Here is a 14,375-nt window from a genome sequence, read left to right as displayed (position 1 = left end):
ACTAATTTTAAAACACTTTCAGTTATTATTTCTTCAAACATCAATTCAAATTCACACGCTTTCTTTTCTTCCTCTGGGATTCTGATATTATGATAGGACATCCTTTCTTTTTGTCCAACAGGTCTGGGTCTCTATTCATGTTCTATCAGTCTCTTTTCCCTTTTGTTTACATTTATATTAAGTGAATTCTACTAATCTTTCTTCATATTCCTCTATTCTATTTTCTGTGATCCCCACTCTACTATTGAGGCCCTCTAGCCAGCAATTTATTTGAATTATAGTATTTTTTCAGTTACACAATCTCAATTTTTTTTTTTTTTTTTTTTTTTTTTTTTTTTTTTTGGTGGTACTGGGGTTCCTGGAAGCCCTTCTACCTCCGGGCTACACTCCCAGACCTATTTTTTATACTTTTTTATTTGGAAACAGGGTCTCCTAAGCCAGCGCGCGGGGCTGGCTTTGAACCTGCGCGATCCTCCTGTCTCTGCCTCCCAAGCGCGGGGATTACAAGCGTGCACCACCACGCCCGGCTTCATTTTTTTAAATAATTTATATTTCTCCTAATTATTTCCTGAAGAAATTTTGTTATGCCTATTCTGGATTCTTTGTCACATATTTATCTGTAAATATGGTCAATGTTTATGGAATGCTGAGAGAAAATTCTAATCTTCAAAATAGTAGGAGGAAACAAGTGACTCATAGAAAACAGATGCCATCTTGTCTAAATATTTGCGAGGGAAATAATATAGGAACCACAGCCATGTTCAGCTCTTCACTGCTACTGTAGAGCTAAGTGCAATAATACCTGGTAAAAATAAGTACTCAAAAATTACTTGATTAATCAACTAGATGATTTTAAAGCAAGATGAAAATAGGCAGGTGGCATTTGGGAGAGGGGGAAACAGTGTAAATACAAGTATTTTCAATTTGTATTTAAAAGCTCAAATTTCACATTCTGTTGGTGCACAAATGTTTTCTTTTGCAGATTGATAAAGGAAATACTCTGAAAAGTCAGAATGCAAACATTATATCAGAGCACGGACACTTATATCATAGTCATGAATAATTTATCATAAAACATCATGACTTGTCAAAGGTCTTAAAATCAATAATTAATAGTACTAAATTACAAAACATAATATATTATATTCTCTACTAAAGTATATTCTTTCACAGATTATGACTAAGAAATTAAAAAGTGTATGTGTCTGTGCATGTGGTATATTTAAAATGTTGACTAAATTATTTTTGCATACTTCACATTTATATTAGGATGTATATTTATTTTATCTCAAAGTATTTTACCAGGAGCATTTGCTCTTTCCACAATTCCTTTAATATCTTAATATTTAGAACCATGAACCTGTCAGTCATATTTGGCTCAATATCTGGAGCATAGATATTAAAATAAATAGAAATTATGTTACTCATGTTGCAATTCCCGAGAATTAAAAAAAATAGATATAAGGAAAAAATTACACAGGACTCCTTTTACCTTCTTCTTCCCTCTAAATACAACTAGTCACTTTTGATATAATTTACAAAAAAAAGTCAACAACAACAACAAAATCCTCTAAAATGTGGAAAAATAGAAGTGGACTGGTTAGGGGCCTTAAAATTTAAGTAGCTGTTACATGCTTTCTGGTTTTTATTTGTATATACCATATATACAGGAATGGGGAAAGCCTTTCAATCTACATAAACAACAGTAATGAACAGAGAAAAGAAATATAATAGAACTAGCTTCATGTCACTAGTCAGGAGATCAGGGGAGAAGAGGTATAACAGGAACAGAGTGGGGAAACCCACACTCAGAGGCAGTGGTGACCCTATATGATCACTGAGTGGCCACTCCATAATCCAGAAGCACTGAAGCCAGTGTCCACATACATGCTGTTAGTAGTGATGTCCTAGAGCAGAGCTTTCCCATAACCTACACACCAGAACTAAAAAGTGTGACTTCCTGGTAAAACAAAGAGTTAAATAACATCAAGTGTCAATTAACATAACATTTAAAATGTCAAAGCTGTACTTATATATCACCTGTCTTAGGAAAATGAAAATTTAAATGAAATGACAATAAGCAGAAGCAATTATTGACATGAATCAGATATGGGCTGAGTATCCCTTATTGAAAATAGTGATAACATGTCAGGTGTGTGGTACACATTCCAAATCCCGGTCCTTCAGACAGGAAAATCACAGCTCCATAGTAAGCTTTAACAATTTAGTGAGGCTACCTGCAACTCAGTGAGACCTTCTTTCAAAAAAATAAAATAAAATAGAGCTGGGGTATAGCTCAGAGGTAGAATGACCCTGGGTTCAATCCCTGGGTACCACCAAAAAAAAAAAAAAAAAAAGATAAAGAAAATAAACAGTTTATAATAGAAATCTCACCATAAAGCCTCAACAAAAAATCCAATGACATAAAACAAAGTAAGTGACTGCTGCTCATCAGAATTACAAACAAGCGATCAGCCCCAACTACATAAACCCCAGCAACAACACTGTCGGCTGAGCTCACCACATCCTGCTGAGATCCAGCGAAGCATTCAACAACACTGTAAATGAACCAGCCATACCCAAGGGAGACCATCCAGTGTAGATTCAGGGACTAACACAGCAAGCAATAGATTTGCAGGGGCTGAGACATTTTGGCTCACCCTAGTGAAGATAAGAGTGGAGTCTGTTATCCAATACAGCAGAGGCACAGATTAGCAGACAGCCCCCAGAGACAATCAGGAAAATAAAAACCCTAAATTCCCTAGGTTTCAGAGCCCTAGGAGGGCATCCAGAAATTGCCAAAGACCGCCAAATTGTGGTGACTGGGGAAAAGTCAGACCAACACACCTCTAGCTGTGGAGAACTTAGACTTTTGCATATACACTGAGTCTTGTCCCAGCAGCACCTGCCATCTATATAGGCTTGGAGAGACAGACTCAGCATTGATGGAAAGCATGGAAACCTGTGTTTAACACTAGATTAAGCCACAGTAATACTGGTCACCTGCATAGATTGTAGAGAATCAGAGACAGGTCCATTTTGAGAGCTCAGAAACCCAGGCTTGCAGCAGGAAAGGTGCCAATGGCACTTGACACCTGCACAGAGCAAGACACCAAGCCAGAATTCCTATCACTAAGGAGACCAAAAAGCAGGGCTATAAACTGACATCATTATTATATATTATAGAGCAAATGAGAGAGTTTGGAACATGCTCAAGTATCTATCATAGAATGTGAACCTTAAATAGCTAAAAGAATCCATGTAGACACAGAAGGACTGCAGGGGCCAAGTCTACTCAGTATTTATATATTCGTAAGTTTTTTTAATTTTTTGTTGCTTTGTTTTGTTTTATTGTATTGTGTGTGCTTGATTGCTTTCTTCTCTACCTCTTTTACAAGCTTCTTTCCTTATACATATCTACTCTCTTCTCTCCATCTTTTTTTCTTTTCTTTGTCTTGTATTAAATTCACTTCATAGTACTATACTAAATACTATACTTTGGTTACTAGAATCCTCCTACATATTCACTATCTCTAATCTCTAAACTGTATTATGTAACAAACTCAAACTACCATTCTATTTGATCCTTTCTGTTACTTTACTCTATTCACCATTGAATACAACTCAGTTTGCCCTTGTATATACCAGCTGACACCTACAAAATGAGAGAAAGCTATCAAAAGCAATTAAGATATGAACTTAAGAAACCTGAAATTATGGGAAGGAGGAAAAGTAAGTAAGTAAAAAGCAATGAGCTCACACAACCCCACAATAACTGAACCTGACAACACAGAACTTCCAAATCGCTGGAAGAAAAAATCAGAACTTTAAAAGTAGAAATGATACAGAATTTTTTAAAAGAATTTAGAGACAGCCTAAAAAAATAAGCAACAAATTAACAAAGAATCTGACACTCTGAACAAGAATCAGAAAGAAGCTCTGAGGGAAGTGAAGGATGCAATCATTGAAGTGAAGGATCAATACAAACTATAAACAATAGCTGATTGAAAATAGAATCTAGCTCTTAGAAGATGATAATGCCAAAAATGAACATTTGGCATATGTTCATAAATAAAAATTTAACAGCATAAATTGAACATCAAAAAGATATGGGCTCATCTTAAAAGAGCTAACCTAAGAATAATAGGCATAGAAGATGGAACAGAATATGAAATCAAAGGACTAAACAATCACTTCAAAGAATATCAGAAAATGTTCCACATTAAAAAAAAAAAAGAGGTACAGGAACACAGGTACAGGAAACTTCTAAAACCCCATTTAGACAAGATAAGAGAAGAGGTTACCACACCACATACTAGTCAAACTGACTAAAATAGAAGCTAAGGAGAGAATTTTGTGTGTGGCACTGGGGATGGAACCCAGGGATATTCTACCTCCAAGCTATACTCCTAGCCCTATTTCTTATTCTTTATTTTAAAACATGGCCTCACTGAATTGCAGAGGGCCTCATTAATTAGCTGAAGCTGTCTGCGTACTAAAATCCTCCTGCCTCAACCTCCCAAATGTTGGTATTACAAGTGTGTGCCACCATGCCCAGCTATGGAGAGAATATTAAAGGCAACAAAAGCGGAAGACCAAGTGACATTCAGAGGTAAACCAATTAGAATCACTCCAGACTTTCCAAACCAAGTCATGAAAGAGAGGATGGCCTAAAGTCTTCTTTTCTGCTCCATTGGTTCATGTGTCTGTTTTGAGCAAGTATCATGCTCTTTTTTATTACTATGGCTTTGTAGTATTCTTTGAAGTCAGGTATTGTGATGCCTCCTGCATGGTTGTTGTTGCTAAGTATTACTTTGGCTATTCTGAGTTTTATTTGTTTGATTTTGTTTTTGTTTGGTTTTGGCTTTTGTTGTTGTTGTTATTGCTATTGTTGCTGTTCCAAATAAATTTAAGGACTTATTTTTCTGTCTGTAAGGAATGACCATGGTAATTTAGTGGGTATTGTGTTGAATCATAGGTCACTTTTGAAAGAATGACCATTTTGATGATATTTATTCTGTCTATCCAAGAACATGGAAGATCTTTCTATCTCCTAAGTTCTTCACTTTATTTTTAATGTACTACAATTTTTTTCTAGAGGTCTTTTACCTCCTTGGTTAGGCTTATTTCTAAGTATTTTAGTTTTTTGTGAGATATTCTGAAAGTGTTTTCTGGATTTCTTTTTCAGTGGATTTATGGCTGGCCTCCAGGAAAGCTTTTGATTTTTTAAGATTGATTTCTATCCAGACACTCCTGAATTTGTCAATTACTTTTATAAGCCTTTCAGTTGAGTTATTGAATCTTCTAAGTACAGTATTATGTCATATGCAAATAGAGATAGTTTCATTTCTTCTTTTTCTATTTGTTCTACTTTTATTTCTTTCTTTTGCCTTATTGCTCTGGCTAGAGTCTGAAGTATTATATTAAAAAGACAAGGTGATAATGGGGGGCATCCTTGTCTTGTTCTTGTATTTAGAGGGAATTCTTGCACTTTTACCCACTTAGTATGATGTTATCTATGGCCTTATTTTGTATTTCTTTAAGAAGTATATATCTTCTATTCAAATTCTGTGCAGTGCTTTTAGCATAAATGGTTGTCAAACACTTTTTCAGTGTCTATTGAAATGATCATGCAATTTTTATCTTTGGTTCTGTTTATGTGATAAATTACATGAGCTGTTTACCACATGTTGATTAGCCTTGCATCACAGGGATGAACTCTACTTAAACATGGTGTATGATTTTCTTGATGTGCTTTTGAATAGGTATTACTCTTTTTTATTTAGCAGTTTTGCATCTAAGTTGATTAATGATATATGCCTATAGTTTTCTTTTCTTGAGCTGTCTTTATTTGGTATTATTGTAATGTTGGCTTTGTAGAATGGGTTTGAAAGAGTCCCACTTTCTTTCATTTCATGAAATAGATTGATAAGTATAGAAATTATCTCTTCTATACATGTTTTATAAAATTCACTTGGGAAACCATCTGGTCCTGAATTTTTCTTTGATGGTAGGCTCTTTACTGGTGCCTCAATCTCTTTGATTGCTATTGATCAGTCTAAATCATCTATATCTTTTTTTATCTTTGATAAAGGACAATATATTTTTTAAAAATTTTTATTGGTGCATTATAGTCATACATTATATTTGGGTAAAAAACTTGTGTGTACATACATGTATACATCACCGATTTAACCCCTACCCAATTCCCACCCCATTACCTCCCCATCCCTCCTTCCCTTGCTTGGCTTAGTGGTTGACTTCGATATGTTTAAGTACATTGTGTGTTTTAAAGAATTTCCTTCTTCCCCCCTCCCATCCCCTCATTTAGATTGTCTTGTTTGCTCCTCTATAGGATTTCCTTTTTCATCTAGAGTTCCTCCTATGACCCATTTCTCCTTAGCTTTCACATATTAGGGAAAGCATCTGATTTCTTATTTTTTGTGACTGACTAATCTCACTTAGGATAATGTCCTCCAGTTCCATTCATTTCCCTGAAAATGATGTAATTGAGTTTTTTTTATGGCTGAGTAAAATTCCATTGTGTACATATCCCACAGTTTTGTAATCCATTCATCTGTTGATGGACATCTTGGCTGGTTCTATAGTTTGGCTATGGTGAATTGTGCAGCTATGAACATAAGTTTAGGAAGGTTGTGTGTTCTAAAAATTTTTCAGTTTTTACTAGATTTTTTATTTTGTTGGAGTATATTTTTTTCAAAGTAGTTTCTGATAAACCTTTGTATTTCTACACTGTCAGTGGTAATATCTCCTATTGTAGTAATTTGGATTGATGTTCTTTCTTTTGGCTAAGTTGGCTAGTAGTTTATCTATCTTTTTTATTTTTTCAAGAAACCAGCTTTTGGTTTTGTTGGTTTCCTCTATTTTTTATTCTTTACTTCATTGATTTCTTTTCTGATTTTAATAATTTTTTTTCTTCTACTGGTTTTAGAGTTAGACTGTTTCTGATTTTTAAGGGCTTTTAGGTGTGTCATTAGGTTATTTATTTGGTGATTTTTCTGTTCTTATGTTGGCACTGAGTGCTATAAATTTTCCTCTTAATAATACCTTCAAGGTGTCCCAGAGATTTTGATATATTGTGATTATATATTTATTTGTTTCTAGAAATTTCTAAATTTTACCCCTTATTTCTTCTATGACACATTCCTCATTCAGAAGTGTGGTGTTTAGTCTCCACATGTTTATGTGGTTACTCTGGGTCTTCTTATAGTTGATTTCTAGTTTTATTCTAATTTGGTCTGAAAAGATCTAGGAGAATATGTCACATATCTTGAATGTGCAAGTGCTGACCTTGTGGCCCAGGATGTGGTCTATTTTGGAGAAGGTCAAGAAGCAGCTGAGAAAAATGTGAACTCTGCTGTAGATAGGAAGGATATTCTGTACATGTCTAATCAGCCCATTAGGTTTATGGTGTTCTTTAAGTCTGAGACAACTTTACTGACCTTTTGTCTAAAAGATCAGATTAGTGGTATGAGAGGATTATTGAAATCTCCAATTATTATTTTATTGGGATAATTGTATGACTTAATGTCACAGTTTGTTTTATAAAAGTGGCTGTTTCCTCTTGCTGTATTGTTTCTTTTACCAGTTTAAAAAAAAATGACCTGTTTTTTTCTCTTCTGTTAAGCTTGGGCATTAAAGTCTAATTTGTCTGTTATCATAGTTGCTATTCTTACCTGGCTTTGAATTCCATTGGCATGGATTACCTTGCTCCAGCCCTTCACCTTTAGTTTGTGAGTATCTTTACTTGTAGGGTTTATTGCAGGCAACCTATAGATGGCTTCTGGCTTTTAATTCATTGTGTCACCTTATGTTTTTGTATTTGGGAGTTTAGACCATTTATGTTCAGTGTGATTATTGAAAGATAATTTTTATTTTTTTTATTTTTTATTGGTGCAATGTAGTTATACATATTAATGGGGTATAAGATGGTAGAGGACTTCCGGGAAGATGGCGACTGAGAAAAGCGGGGCTTAGGAGTCCTGCTAACAACAAATCTCCATTACCACAAAATCAGCGCCTTTCAAAGCCAGAAAACAACATCACCAGAGAAACAAAAAAAAATCACCAGGCTCCAGAGAGAAAGCGGACTGAGAACAGAGCCACAGAGGAGATCCTCACACCCGAGGTTGCGGCTTCACGCCCGAGGACGCGGCAGCAGCGCCATACTGCCGGCGGCACCAGCGAATTCACGGGACGGCCACAGCAGCCGAGGGGAGCCGCTGCGGAACAGCCAGGCGGGATTTCTCGGCGCAGAGGGCATCTAAAGCTCCCACTGGCTGAGCTCAGCACACGCTGCAGGGATTCAGAGTGGAAATCAAAAACAAGAAAAAAAACGCCAGCCCCACAGCTGAGGGCGTAGCAGTGGCGCCATATTGCCACCGGCGGCAGCAGCACCGAATTCACCGAATTCAGTACAGCTACATCTGCGTACTCAAGAAGAGTGAGTCAAATTGCGGGCCACAGCGGAGAAATCCCAGTACTGTACTCACTGGGACTTGACCCAGTGGGGGAGGGGCGGTGGCAGAGATATCACACCATAGGAGAACGTGCAACCTGGCACCCCCCATAGTCTAAAGCAGCCTCTATCGACTCTCTGGGTCGGAGACTCTGTGATAAAACCCAGTAAAGGAGTAGTGGGGTCTGAGATACTACTGACTTGAGATCCAGAGCACCTAAAGTGAAGTCATAGTGACCCAAGGGAAGAACCCAGAGAAGGCACAAACTCCTGAAATCATGGGAAAGAGGAATAATACTGGAGCAATGAATGCTCACAACCCCACAACATCAGAACCCGATAAAACAGAAAATCAGAGATTTCTAGAAGATCAAATCAGGAAAATAACTGTAGAAATAATAGAGGTGCTTCGAAAAGAACTCAGAGAGAGCCAAAAAGAGATAAAGGATGCAATTAATGAAGTAAAGGCCTCAATTCAAAGCACAAACAACCGATTAGAACACATGGAGAACAGAATCTCGCTCTTAGAAGATGATCATTCCAAAAATGAACGCATAGTTTCTAATCTAGAAAAAAATATCCGACAGCAGGAATTTGATATTGAAGAAATATGGACCCATTTTAAGAGAGCTAACCTAAGAATAATTGGAATAGAGGAGGAAAAAGAAAGTGAAACCAAAGGGATCAACAATCTCTTCAAGGAAGTAATAGCAGAAAATTTTCCAGACATAGAGCAAGAGGTCGATACGCAGGTCCAGGAAACGTATAGAACTCCCTTTAGACAGGATCGGAGAAGAGGATCCCCATGCCACATAATTGTCAAAATGACCAATGTGGAAGTCAAGCAGAGAATCTTAAAGGCAACAAAAACAAAGAGCCAAGTGACATTCAGAGGTAAACCAATTAGAATCACTCCAGACATCCCAAACCAAGTCATGAGAGCCAGAAGGGCTTGGAGTAACATATTCCAAACTCTGAAAGAAAACAACTTCCAGCCAAAAATTTCCTACCCAGCAAAACTTTCTATCAAGTTAGATGGAGAAATAAGAAGCTTCCATGACAAACATAAACTGAAGGAATTTATGTCTTCAAAACCAGCACTAGAGAAAATACTCAAAGAGATTAACTACAAAGAAGAAATAGGTAACACACATCAGAACCAGAGAAACAAGATTTTCCATCCAACAGACAACTAAGATTGGTTATCTGTGGAGATTCATTATTTATGTTAGTCTTTTACCTATCTCTAAAGGGTATTGTTTGCCTTTATTGTTGTTAATTTTTAGGATTTCTAGTTGGAATATTAATATACATTCAGATATAGCATTTGGAAATATTTTATCCCATTCTATTAGTAACGGTTAACTCTGTTTACATTGTCTTTGGATATACAATATGTTTTTTTATTTTTTAGGGAGTTTGTATACTCTTCTGTTGCCTGTGCCATTGAAATCATAACCAAGAAATCACTGCCAATTTCAATGTTGTGAGGTTTTATGACCCAGATTTTCTCCTAAAAGTTTATAGTCTTAAGATTTATATTTAGGTCTTTTATCTATTTTGAGTTAATATTTGTATATGGGATTAGGTAAGGGTCCAATTTTATTCTTTTCCATGTAATTATTATTTTTCAACAATATTTAGTTAAAAGATTATTATTCCCACCACCAAATGTTCGTGGAAACCTTGTCAAAAATAACTTGACAATATAGGGAAGAATTTAGCTCTAGGCTTTTATTTAACTCCAATGGTTTATATATCTGCCTTTAGAACAGTACTACACTGTTTCAATTATTGTAGCTTTATATGGTTTGAAATCAGAAAATATACATCTTCTAGCTTTGTTCTTTTTCAAGATCGTTGTGGGTACCTAGAGTCCATATTCCATATTAGGATAGATTTTTTTTCTGAAAAATAAATATATAAATATATGATAGTTTCACCTAAAAAATAGAAAAAAATAGATTCTCTGGTAAGAAAGAAAGCAAAAAGAAATATTGAAATGTTATCTTTAAGTCATCAAAAGCTTGGTATCAGACAAATGAAACTGTTATGTGAGATTATCATTTTTAATTTTTGATAAATTGCTATAATACTAGATGTCAATCACTAAGCCAAGCATGGGAGGGAGGGATAGGGAAAGAATGGGGTGGGGATCGGGTGGGGGCTGACTGGGCAATGTGTGCATGTATGTCTACAAAAGTATGTATCCCACTATGATGTATGAATACAGTGCACCAATTAAAAATAAAAAATAAAAAAATAAAAAAATAAAAATAAATAAATTAATTAATTAATTAAAGCTATATAGACATAACAATAATAATATAGAAAGAACTATTCAAAGCCTTCTAAGTAGATACTTTAAATAATGTTACAGCCAGCAATCAGTAACACAGATTGTACTTCATCCTGTTTTGGAAACTTGAAGTTTCTTGTGATGCGAATGTCTTCATAGCACTCACAGCAATCACTGACAAAGTGCAATGGCAAATCTCAGTTTATTTTTTGTGGCACTTTGGAATATGCAGTTTGATTTAATAGGTGCTATGTTCTGAATACATTTATTTCTTCTCTGAAACTTATGTTGGAGACTGGTGGTGAAACATTAGCAGTGAAGAAAAATAATAAGACTACAGTATTTAAAACAGGGGCATTTGAGGGGAGATTATGATCTGATAAGGCCATTAGAGTGATTTCATATTGGTGGTTTTATATGAAGAAGGAGAGAGGTAAGGGCATACAGGTGTGTTCCTGATTCTCACCATGAGATGCTCTGGCACTAACTTAGTACTCTACCAAGACGTGGCCCCTGGACCTTGAAGTTCCAGAGCTTTGAATAAAACAAATTTCTATTTCTATAAAATTACCCATTCTGTGATATTTTGTTATCAGCAAAATAAACTGACTAATGCACTATGTTACATCATGAATAAAATAAACCTTTATTTTCATAAAAAAAAAAGATGGTAGAGGCATTTTTGGTTTCGAACATTTTGAGTTTTAACTTACATTGGATGTAGTGTTTGTTCTTCTTTGCTTAGGTGTTCAATAAAAATTATTTTTTATCTTGTTTTGGTGTTTATTACTTATTTGTTTCTTGTAATTAAACTCTTTGAGTATTTTCTCTAGGGCTGGTTTGGAAGACATAAATTTTTTCAGCTTCTTGCTGTTGAGGACTACTTTTATTTCCCCATCAAATTTGAGAGAAAATTTTGCCAGATAAAAAAATTGGGGCTGCAAGTTGTTTTCTTTCAGAGTTTAAAATATATTTCTCCAGGTTTGAGAAGTCTGTGTGATTTTAATTGGTTTATCTCTGAATATCACTTGATCTTCTGCTTCTGTTGTTTTAAAGATCCTCACCTTGGACTCTACAGTAGCCAGTTTAACTGTTTATGTGGCATGGTGAACCTTTTTCCTGTCTAAAGGGGGTTCTACAAGTTTTCTGTACCTATGTATTGACCACTTTTTCTGTTTGGTTAATTTTCTGACATTACATTTTGAAATGATTGTTGATACCTTTGGTTTCAGCTTTTATTACCCCTTCTATGCCTATTATTCTTAAGGTATCACTTTTAAGATGTTCCAATATCTATTCAATGTTCAATTCATGCTATCATATTGTTTTTTTCTAAATTATGTACTATTTGTTCATTTTGGGGGTGATCATCTTCTAAGTGTGAGATTCTATTTTCCATGTGAGTTAATCTACTGTTTGTAGCTTATATTGATGCTTATATTACTTCAATGATTGCATAGTTCACTTCTTTAAGAGCTGCTTTCTGATTACTGTTCAGGGTGTGAGATTCTTTATGTATTTGTTCCTTTATTTTTCTCAGGCTCTCTCTAAATTAGTTTCAGAAATCCTGTATCATTTCTACTTTTAAAGTTCTGATGTGTCTATCTAGCAATCTCTGAAATTTTGTGTTGTCAGGTTCTGTTATTGTGGGGTTGTTGGAGCTCATCACCTTCTTGATATTTCTCATTCCCATAATTTCAGGTTCCTTAAGTTTGTGTCTTTGTTGCTTTTGATAGTTTTCTCTTACTCTGTAGTTGTCAGCTGGTGTATACAAGGGCAAGCTGTGTTGTAGTTAGTGTTAAAGTTTGAATGAGGAGGAAGATGATGAAGTAGTAAATGCAAGAAGAGGGTAAAGTAGATAGGATCAAATAGAATGAGAATTTGAGTTTAGTAATATAATATAAAGATTAGAAACAGTAAATTTGTAGGAGTATTCTAGCTACCAATGTGGAGTATTTAGTATAGTGATATAAAGTGGATTTAATACAAGACAAATAAAACAAAAGAGTCAGAGAGAATAGAGAAAATATAAATGAGAGAAGAAACTTGTAAAAGTGTTGGGGAAGAGAACAAACAAGCACAAACAAAAAATAACAAAAAATAGAACAACAACAACAAAATAAAATAACTCTACAAATATATGAATACTAAGCATACCTGGCCTCTGCAGTCTTGCTGAGTCTGAGTAGATTCTTTCAGATGTTTAAGGCTCACATTCTATAATGTTCTGAGTCTTCCATTTTCTCTGTAACCTATAATAATAATGTTCATTTAAAGCACCACTTTTTCATCTCCTTCAATAATTGGGACCCTGCCCTGGTGTTTGTCTCTGTGCAGATGCCCAGTGCCACTGACATCTTTTATGCTGCAGGCCTGGGTCTCTGAGCTCTCAAAAAGTACCAGTCTCTGTGTATCTCTCAGGTTATGCAGGCAGCCAGTATCACTGGGGCTGGATCTAGTATTAAGTGTGGATATCCACACTTTCCACTGACCCTGAGCCTGTGTATTTCCCCACTTATGTAGGTAGCCCATGGTCTCAGACCAGACTCAATGTATACATAGGAGTCCCTGTTCTCCACAAATAGAGCTCAGTTGGTCTGATTTTTCCTGAATTACCATGATTGGGGAGTCTGTGAAGGCCCTACTAAAGCTCTTCCCCTTGGGGTCTGAAGGTCTTTTTGCTTGATTGGCCCTGAGAGCTGTTTGCTAATCTGTGCCTCTGCTATGTCCGACAGCAGTCTCCAATCCCACCTTCACCAGGGTGAACCACCAAGTCTCAGAAGGATCTATAGGAATAAATCTATCACTTGCTGCTTACTGTGAAAGTACCTGAGGCTGCATCAGGTGGTTTCCCTCAGGGATGGCTAGTTTTTCATTAATGGACTATGTTTTTTAATTCACATTGCCAGTGTATATCTTTTGTTTGGTGAGTTATGTTCTTTGACATTCAGAGCTATTATTACAGTATGATTTTTGTTGCCTGTCATTTGTGTTCTAACTTCTGTTTGTTGTAATATTATTTCTTCTTTATTTAGATGCCCTGCTGATCAACTTTATCTCTTCTCTGGTTCTGTAATTTGCTTTTTTTCCATTTATATGGTTTATTTCTTTAAGTATTTTCTCTAGTGGTGTCTTTGAATTCATGAATTTTTGAGATTCTCCTTATCTTGAAACACTTTTGTTTCTCCATCAATTTTGAATAATAATTTTGCTGGATATAGCAGTGTTGGTTGAAAGTTGTTTTCTTCCAGTATCTGGATCACATCATACCAGACTTTTCTGGCATTCATGACTTGAGTTGTATAGTCTGGGGTAATTTTTATTATTTTGCCCCTAAATGTCACTCATTCTTTTGTTCTCATGGCTTTTAAGATTCTTTACTTGTCCTCTATGTTGGTCGTTTTCATTATTACATGGTTTGAGGAGGTCCCTCTTTGATCTTGTGTTAATGATGTTCTGTATGTCTCCTGAATGTGTAAGTCCAAGACTCTTGCCATGTTTGGAAAATTCTCTAAAATTTCTGAAGAGATTATGAATGCCTATGGTCTGTACCTCTATCCCTTCTTCAATGCCTTTTATTCATAAGTTAGTAAGTTT

Source organism: Muscardinus avellanarius (assembly GCF_963383645.1).
Source record: "Muscardinus avellanarius genome assembly, chromosome: 4".
NCBI lineage: Eukaryota > Metazoa > Chordata > Mammalia > Rodentia > Gliridae > Muscardinus > Muscardinus avellanarius.
The sequence above is the reverse complement of the archived record's forward strand: the minus strand, read 5'-3'. Positions refer to the sequence as shown.